Source organism: Benincasa hispida, chromosome 1 (assembly GCF_009727055.1).
Source record: "Benincasa hispida cultivar B227 chromosome 1, ASM972705v1, whole genome shotgun sequence".
NCBI lineage: Eukaryota > Viridiplantae > Streptophyta > Magnoliopsida > Cucurbitales > Cucurbitaceae > Benincasa > Benincasa hispida.
Genome location: NC_052349.1, coordinates 59,901,060 through 59,910,836, shown reverse-complemented (window position 1 = coordinate 59,910,836; position 9,777 = coordinate 59,901,060). Strand labels below are relative to the sequence as shown.

The 9,777-nt window shown below is 33.5% G+C and overlaps 1 long non-coding RNA gene across 2 annotated transcripts; it reads right to left on the bottom strand.

Annotated features, from left to right (window-relative positions):
• Nucleotides 1-2,574: 2,574 nt before the first annotated feature.
• On the bottom strand, nucleotides 2,575-9,168 carry LOC120080851. 2 transcript variants are annotated; one of them, XR_005482671.1, is made up of 4 exons: nucleotides 8,994-9,168; nucleotides 8,047-8,881; nucleotides 4,198-7,776; nucleotides 2,575-4,076 (listed from the first exon to the last, which is right to left on the bottom strand). It is a non-coding gene; the product is annotated as an uncharacterized LOC120080851 (long non-coding RNA). The 2 variants fall into 2 exon arrangements; XR_005482670.1 differs by having other exon boundaries at nucleotides 4,198-8,881.
• Between the last annotated feature and the right edge of the window lie 609 nt (nucleotides 9,169-9,777).

Here is a 9,777-nt window from a genome sequence, read left to right as displayed (position 1 = left end):
ATTTTTAAAAAATAACAATAAAAAATCTATATACTATTTATATCTAAACTCTATATATAATTTAAAAGGACTATGGAAAAAAAATTTAAAAAACATTATGAATTTTTTAAAGCTCTAATTTAACGTGATTTAGAAAAGAAAAAACTAAGAATAAAAATTCTATGTAGTATCTATATCTAAAATCTAAAACGGGCTATGAAAAAAAACAATCCCTCATTTTTTCTATAAATCTGTATCTAAAATCTAAACACGCTATAAAAAAAAAAATAATAAAACAAAATAATTTCTTATTTTCTCTATAAAAAGTTAAATTAAACTTCTCACTTTCTATTAGGATAACTCGTTTTTCTTTCCTATTGCAGATACATGAAATGCATGAGAATACATTGTTCCTAACATTGAAAAACTGCAGCACAATGTGACAAGCAAGTCCTTTCTCTTTTCCTCCTCGGATTCCCACTAACCAAAGGGGCTCTTAAAGAACTGGTTGAAAAAATGTTAAAATTGTACAAAATACCTTAAACTTTCTATTTTCTGTTTAAAAATACCTATGAAATTTCAAAAGTTTGAAAAAATAGGCTTAAACTTAAATAATAAATAAATAAATAAATTTCAAAAATACCATCATCATTAATTGTTTCAAAATTATTTTAAACTTACAAAATTTTATAAGATATCTTTAAACTTTAAGAAAAGTTAAAAAAAATATCCTACTATTAATATATAATATGAACAGAAACCAGGAACACGTTGCATAAATACTTATAATTTCTCAAAATTACATTAATATCCTCATTTAAAAAAAATTAAAAATGTTATTTAGTGTATTACACATCTCATCACTTCTCTAACAAAGGGATCCGACGATACAACAAAACAATATGCACTTGAATAATAATAATAAAAAAAATAATTGTTGAACCGAGCAATAGCACCAAAGACTTGCATACAAAGACTGTGACATTTGACATGGAGTTAGATCTGGATGGATTCGAACCATCACCCTCTCAATTCCCGTGAGCGCTCTCCCATTTTTGAGCTTACAGATCTATATTTACCAAGTATCCATCTCAAAACACACTTACAATACTACTAGTAATAATAATAAATAAACACTTTTTATTAAACAAACTTACATAAGTTGTTATATATATAAACTGAAATAAAAATATATACAACAATAAAAAAAAAATCAATAAATCAATAGATTTTTTTTAAAAAGGTATTTTCTTAAAACCAAGATCCTCAATCCAAAACGGATCCCCAATTTCCATCCTCCCGCATTGGATATCAATTGAAGACCCATCTTACTGTCTTCCTCATCATCCATGGCCATTCTCCCCCGTCCATCTCTCCTTACCGATTTCCCCTCTCAAATCTCTTCCCAACAGTCACCCAGTTCACTTCAACACTCCCAAGAAAGTTAGTTGGTCGTTGGTCGCTGTATCTCTCACACTTCACTCGTTCATTAATAGCTGTGGCTGTATTCTTTCTTTGATCGAATTTTCAAGTTCTACTTATAGAAAATGTGTTATACAGAACTAAATAAATTAAATTTATAAGTTATAAGAAAACAAATTTAACTCTGAGTTATACTGGAGAACCCTAGCTAACTCGGTCGAGTTGGTCCAAAAAATTAACCCAACCAACAGAGGCTTACACTCTCAATACCCCTCTACATCTAAACAAAAAATCCAATCACAAATGTACTTTTCACACTATTTTGATAAGCTGATCGTTCTAAATTCTTTTTTACCTATAAAAATTAAACCTTCAAGAGTTTCTTTCAAAAATCCAAAACGAAATGCCCTATGGACATTATTATTCCGAAACCACCGACTTTCATAATTCACACCATTGCAACATAGTGGAAGGTACTTAGAAAATAAAGTTCACTTTCCATCGAACTTTTCATACTTTCGTTATTTGAATACTCTCTCTTTCACCGTTCTTTTCAAAGTAACAAAGTCACAGGAAAACAAAAAGTTACTTAAGCAGAATAAACATGTAAACAAAGACAAAATGAAACCAATAAACATGACCCGCTCCTTTAAATCAGTACCTTAGCTTCATAATAAATCCACAAAGATGTTCCATTGTCTACATATCAAAAGAACATAAATAAAAACTGTGCTTCAAATTACAAGAAGCTTCTAAGAAATCTAGAATAACAAAGAAAATACTTCATAAATAAAAATCTCAAGAAAAAATCAATGCACTATTTTGCGCAATCCCTAAAGGAATCTTCTCTACAAACAAATTAACATATCATGAACATGACTATACTCTGATTTTCATTGGATATTAAGAAGTATTGTATTATACGGAACTAGAAAATAAATGATGAATTCAGATCAGATAAAGATCAAAAGCATTATATAGACCTTCCATTTAAAAAAAACACGGCAGAAACGGTTGAGGCTTCTTCAGATTCCAACCTCCTTCCAACCCACGAGCAACCCGTTCTCCAGGGCCAAATAGCTTGCCATTCCGCAGCGCATCTTGGCTATCGAGCAATAAGTGATGGAATCTTCCAAATCTAGTAGTAATAAACATCTAAAGAAAACTAAACTACAGACATACATAAGTTCCGACGTACGCACATACTTCAATACTGAAAAACCTTACAAAATATTCACTCAACGGGAAGCTCGAAAGTACCAAAACTTTACAAGAGCAATATGTTCTTATTAAACCAATACTAGACAAGAAAAAGATTCCGAACATAATTTAACAGTAAGCAGCTAAACAATAAGTAGATCAACACAAATCGCAAGCTCTAAATCAAGAGAGATAATGGATAGAAGTATTATGCGGTCATGTAGGTTGTCGCGAATGAGCGCCACTCCCGAACACACACAGATTGGAATATAGAACACACTTACGTTATTGATTTTGAATAGCCTCGTACTGAATTTAATAACCTCTTTTTTATTGACTTCTAAACTTTGGATGGCACAATATCATATGCAATCGTCACCCGAAAACACAACTTTCCATAGAAAAACGTTACGTATCAAATTGTGATGGAAAATATTTGTAACCGCAAAAGTCCATTTAATTGGACAGTATAAAAGTTATTAGAAAGATAATTTTGTACTTGTGTAGCATTGTCAAATATGTTGAATGTATAAAAGAACGTAATAAATGATATGAATCTTTGAAAACAATTTTTTTCGAACCAAGCCTCAAATTTTGACGAGTTAGTCACAATTGATGCTATAAGTTATGGATCATTTAAAAAACCAGACCTAGACTTGTTCATTGTATATACGAAAATATATTAGCAGGCTATTCAAATATAGGTACAGACGTCTCTATGAAATTAAATTAGCAGATTAATTAAGTTTTGATGCAGATGTATGTACAAAATTATATTCGCAACATTTTGATGCAGATGTATGTATAAAATTATATTCGCAAATTATAAAAAAATGTGAGTACGAAAGTAAATTAGCAGATTTAAGTAGTGATGCAGGTATGGTGATGGTGATTTTTTCTTCCTTCTTATGGTTGGGTCAATATGCAAGAAATTCATCAGAAAATACCTTGGCGTAAACGGCGTGAATTCAGGTAATTCCGAGAAGCAGTTGATGGGCGGTTGAAGATGTAGGTACGAACTGAGAGTAAGAGAGAACGAGAAGAGAACACACACCAGCGAGGAAGAAACCCCGGGCAAACCCCGTGCGGTTTCTTCCTCAAAACCAAAACGATACTATTTTATTTTTTTTCGATGACCTGCCATGCAAGCGCACCTGTCATGGCAAAGGTCGGATGACAAAGACACATAGAGATTCATCCTCCACAAAGAGGAAAGCCTTACGTCCTGATACCTTAAACATCCAGAGCCATACTAATCTAATCCTTCCCGATGCTCACAATAAAACAGAGTTACAGCTACCATCGAATATGAGTACACTTCTCATACATCAGACTCGTGAATCGCTTCGTCAAGGACGATGAACAAGCTCTTGATTGGATAGATATCATACAGCCGCCGATCAAAAGCGTCAACGGCTCCAGAAGGAGATCAGAATGGAGTAGATCTGAGATCAGAGGCATCATTTCGTTAGTACCTGCTTCGAAAAATCAAACAAAATATCAAACAGATTTATACAAAGACCTAGATCTAAGACGTAATTCCAAACCAAGAACGAGTAAAAATGAGGTCAGATCAGAAGGTTGTGCCTGACAAACCTTGAATCATCCGCCAGACTCCACCCTTAGATCGACAAATACGAAAACCAGCGGAACGATAATCGGCTTAAGAAATCCACAGATCCATTCTGACGCCTCCTTCAACAGAGGAGGGACAAGATCACCGCCGATCTACGGTCGCAATCGAAAAACAAGGAGAAATAAATAGGAAACCCTAATGGGATCCGCCGATGGAAGAAGGAAGAGGAGATCTTATCCTTTTATAGAGAGAAGGGACGGGATGGACGGCTAAGATGAAAAGTTGTTGGAGAATATCAACGGCTGAGAAAGAGCAACGTGGATGAATTATTATCGCAAAACATAAGGAATAAATGCGACGGTATTTTTGACCTATTTTAGGGGGCAGATTCGTCGTGACTTCACGGCCATTGATTTATTCACAAGCAAAGGAAACACAACTTGGACACGGTATTTGGAGATATTATATTCCGAATGAAGATTAAAAGCGTTTTAAATATTGTCGTTTCTTTTTCTTTTTTTATTTTCGTAGATTTGAACAGGATTTTTCATCTTTTGACTTCTGATAATGTTTTACGTAATTAAACTATGGCTATAATATAATTAATTTCCTCACTTTTAATTTCAGATTTAATCCAACCAATTCTCAAATTTTAATTCCAGTTTTAAATTTAAGTAGGCTCAAATTTATCAATTTTAAAATCTAATATAGGTAGGTTTATTATATTTCAAAATATAGAAGTGATTGATTGACGAATATTTACTATCGACAAAGATACAAAGAAAATTACAAAGGTTCAAATTAAAACCTAAATTTACAGGAGATATAATCCTTTTTTTAACAAGTAAAATATGTAAAATGAAATTAAATCCAATGGATTCTAATTTTTCTAAAAGCACACTGACAACAACTTTTCAAAATTAGGACTGAAATAACAATACCCAAAGTAAGGTATCTCCTCCTGGAGATCTTGAACAATAAAAAAGGAAAAAATTACATTCTACAAAGTCCCAGGTCAGCCTGGAAAGTCTTTACAGAACTTTGGATCGAGGGACCACACCCTTTTGGTTCGGAATGGGTTAATAACGGCTAACTTAGGTAATTTAAGACCAGATCTGGAAACTTAAGAGATGAAATTGAGAGCTCTGCCTGTTGAAAAAAGACAACGAACACCAGATCTGGATGGATTCGAACCATCAACCTCTCAACTTACAGATGAAATTGAGCACTCTACCTGTTTGAGCTTACAGATCTATCAGGGAAAAGACGATCAACACGAAAGTATTTCCAACATTCACTTCACATTTATCAATAAACTTGCAAAATTATATATTCACACATCTTAAATAGCAAGTTTTCTTAAAATTTTATTTCAAGAGGGAAATTAAGTTCGAAGTTTCTTGAGCACTTCAAAATACAAGAAGGTATTAGACGAGATCAAAATTCGAATTTAATTTCCAACTATTACTTCCCTTGGGACCCAATAAATTATAAAACTATTGACCCTCCAAAGTTGCATTCAAAATTCACAATTTGCTTCAACCGATTCCATGAGACATTCAAGAATGTACTCTCTTTTTTTCCAACTCTCCAACACAGCCTCAACCATGACAAAGGGGATGGAAAGTACCAGCACCTGCCAACCCTAAATATAACACTAGAAAACTAATAATAAAAACATTTTATTCATACATTTTAATATCAAGGTATGATAATAGCAAACATGATAAAAAGAAGAAAAAAATCAAGTAAAAATGTGTTCAAGTCAATAGAAAAGAAGGGCGACTCGTTATAAACGGGAATGTCTACAAATAGATTTTAGATATAGGGAAGGCTAAATTCCTTGCAGGGTCGATCGGAACAAAAAAATCTCTGATATGGATCAAATTGAGAATTCAAATCTCTGATTTGACCGAATATGGGATCAAATTGAGAATTCAAATTAGGTCTCCAGTCGGAAATGGAGATCCCACCCCACCGCCTAATCCAATCCCCACCTTAATTTTTTTAATTATTATTATTATATATATACATATATGTGTAATAATAATAATTAAAATTAGGAAAAAATATTATAATTAACTACTGAATCAGTACTACTGTTTCAGTTACTTTTTTTTTTTTTTAGTTTTCTAATATAACAAGTTTTTTAATAAAAAAATATTAAAGAAGTATTCTTCCATATGAATACTAATTTTAGTTAATTAATAATGAAAATAATTATAAAAAAACGAAGATTTTTTCCTGACCCATACACCCGACCCCGACCCCGAGGGGGGATTAAATCCCCTGGGATTTAAGGGATGGGGAGTCGCCATCCATACCTACAAGTGGCATTGCAATTTCATATTTACCTATTTACCTATTTACCTATTACCTATTACCTAAAAGAGTAAAAAGGGTCAACAATTTTTCAGAACAAGACGTCTGACCAACCATGAAGCAAGAACTCACTCTGATAAAAACAATTAACATATCAAGATCAAGCTAATACAGTTCTAAAATCGAAGAGGAAACTGAACAATTCGAAATTTACCATTAGAAATTTACTGAGCGACAGAATTAAGTTTATCTGGTAATACTATTCAGCGACAGAATTATCAACTTTCTCCAATTAATAGAGATGAAGGAATTCAATTTTTAAAACTACGTAGAAAAAACATTGTTAAAGGAAAAAAATAATAGAAGCAAAGTAACTGTGAACAAATACTATTCCGAACAGAAATGAAAAATAAATATTTATATACCAATTGTTCAAACTTAAGAAAATTAAAATTCGAAATAAAATTAACTACTATGGTGCATATACGGAAATGACAACGAATAAATCTCGCAACCCCATAAAAACAGAATCAATCTTTACAACAGGCAGTATTGGCAGGAAACAAATAACACTACAATAAACAACCGAACTCGCTTAAAACTTGGGAATATAGTTCAATATAGTTCAACTGTAAGAGATCCAATAAATACCAGCTGAATATATCAAGGCTTTGCTTAGAGCTGAGCTGCTGTTTGTAGTGCCTTCAGCCCACCCAATCACCATCACCAGGAAGTTTGAAGTTTATAGACAGACGGAATGGATCATCGATAGCAGTGACAGCATACCCTCTTCATCTACGCAATCTACTAACAACCAAATAGCCGGGAGCACAAATACAAGTACCAAATTCAAAACCCCGATATCGGGGCAACATGGAATAGATACAAATTACCAAATACATAATATAATCTTTGATGGTTCGAAATATTACATATCAAAGTGTTGACAAAGTTAAGAAAAGATAATACCCGTCTCTCGACTACAAAGTCATTTGAGAATCCATTTAATATCACAGAAGAAATTGGAGGGATAGAAACTATGAATTGATAAGATACTCAATCATGCTCAGTCGGTTTTTTCTTTTGTGTGTTTAGGTGGCGGGGTAGAACAAAATGATTAACTGTTCGGTAAATATCTAGGTATATAATAGTACAACTTGGAATAAAATATTAATCAGGCTTAATTTCAATGCAAAAGGATAAATTGTTATATGTAAACATTACTTTACCTTCGCAAAGACGGTAGAATTGAAATGAAACTCCTCATATTGCAAAAACTGTCATTCGAAAATCCCCAAAAGGTTCCATTACTATCGATTCAAAACAAGTTCGAAATATTTGTACCCATAGGATGAATAGAAACAAGCTAATACCAAATGAAAGAAAACGCAGTCCTGTTCTTTATGACAAAATCGCATGTTAAGTAAAATTATATGAACTACGAACTAACCCCTCGTTTTTTTGTTGTTTCTACCGATTGTTTTGAAGCTCAAATGTAAAAGTTCTTTTTTTTTTCCTTACGAATCTTAAATGTAAAAGTCGAGTACCTTTGCATGTCGCGAGTTCGATCAGGTCAAAAGCTATGACCAGAGAAGTGATTCTGTCGGTTGAAGTTGCAGAAACGAACGGAGAGAAAGAGAGCAAGAGGAAAACAGACCAGTGAGGGAAGACCCCGGGCAATCCCCGTGCGATCTCCCCTCAAAACCAAAACATACTATTTTTTTATTATGAATGACCTGCCATGCAAGCGCACCCGTCATGGCAAAGGCCGGATGACAAAGAACTACCAAGATTCATCCTCAATAAAAGAGGCTAAATCCCGATATCTTTTACATCCACAATCACTCATCTACTCTTTCTGACCTACTCTTTCTGATGCTTTCATAATTTATGATACAAGATACAGCTTCCATCGAAGCTTTTCCATAGCTCTGCTACATCGAATCGACGAACAGATCTCTGCCGAAATCATCAACATCTACAGCAACCAGCCGCTTCACCTCCAACATAGACTCCACAAGTTATTGGCCCTACCGACATCCAACGCCAACTCTGAATTCATACCTGTTCGAATGGATCGAAACGCCTTCGTTGCATAATAATAATCAAGCAAATTACCAATATCAAGAATCAAACCCTGGATTCGCCCGAACTGGAACGGTAATTTCTCAATCGTCGTGGAAATGAAAATGGCACCACGAAAAGAAGAGAGAACAATACAACAATCCAAAAATCTTCGTCACAACATGAACCAATAAGAAAAGAAATCAGAAATGATGTTGAACCTGTCAGAATAGACACAAAATGACCAGAATCCGTCACCGGAGGTGAAATCAGGAAGAAACCGCAATCACCGTGTAGATCTACACCAGATCTATCGTTCTACAACCATAAACAATCCAAGGACCGCAGTCAGAACAGGAACGGAGAAGATAAGAAACCAAATCTGATGTTGAACTTGTCAGAATCAAAATAAACAGTTGAGATCTGTCACCGGAGACCGAATCGGCAAGAAACCACGATCAACGTGTAGATCTACGCCAGATCTGTTGATCTACGAACTTCGTGACAGCGACGGAGAAGAAGACAGCTAGATCTGCGAAAAAAATAAATCAAACTTGGAAAGATAGGTTTGCAATGGAGGCGGATGGAAGAACAGAGGGGGATCTTATCCTTTTAACGAAGAAGTGGATGACATGGACGGCTGGGATTGTGAAATACCTGAAACGATGGACGGCTGATATTAATTTACGTGGTTGAATTATTAATCGCTAAGGCGGTGGAACAAATGGGATGATACCAATGCGTTGGTAAAGGGTTGAATGGGAAATTTCACAGCTAATCACTTTTTTTTTTTTGGAATATCACAGCTAATTACTTTGTTGTCAAGAAAAGGAGCGACCAAATTTAACACGTCATTGGGAAATAATAATTTTATATAACTCAACCATATGTAAATTATTTATTATTTAATATGAAATTTGTTTTCAGAATTCAATATGTTTGAAAAATATTTGTGTAACAAGAAAATATTTGAGTATTATATTGAATCATTCAAAATCTGACGACGGATTAGGTTTTGGTGGGATTTGTCTATGGTTTCGTTTTTCACAAGATTTGAAAATAGTTTTTTTTTTTGTCTTTTTTAAATATAGATAAATATTTAAAATATTTACACTTGATTTTTCTACAAAGTTTAAATAGTTTTATAGTTCTTTCTATTTATAAGAATTTCTTTTTTTAAGGTTTGAAAATAATTAATAGGGAGAATAGGTAGA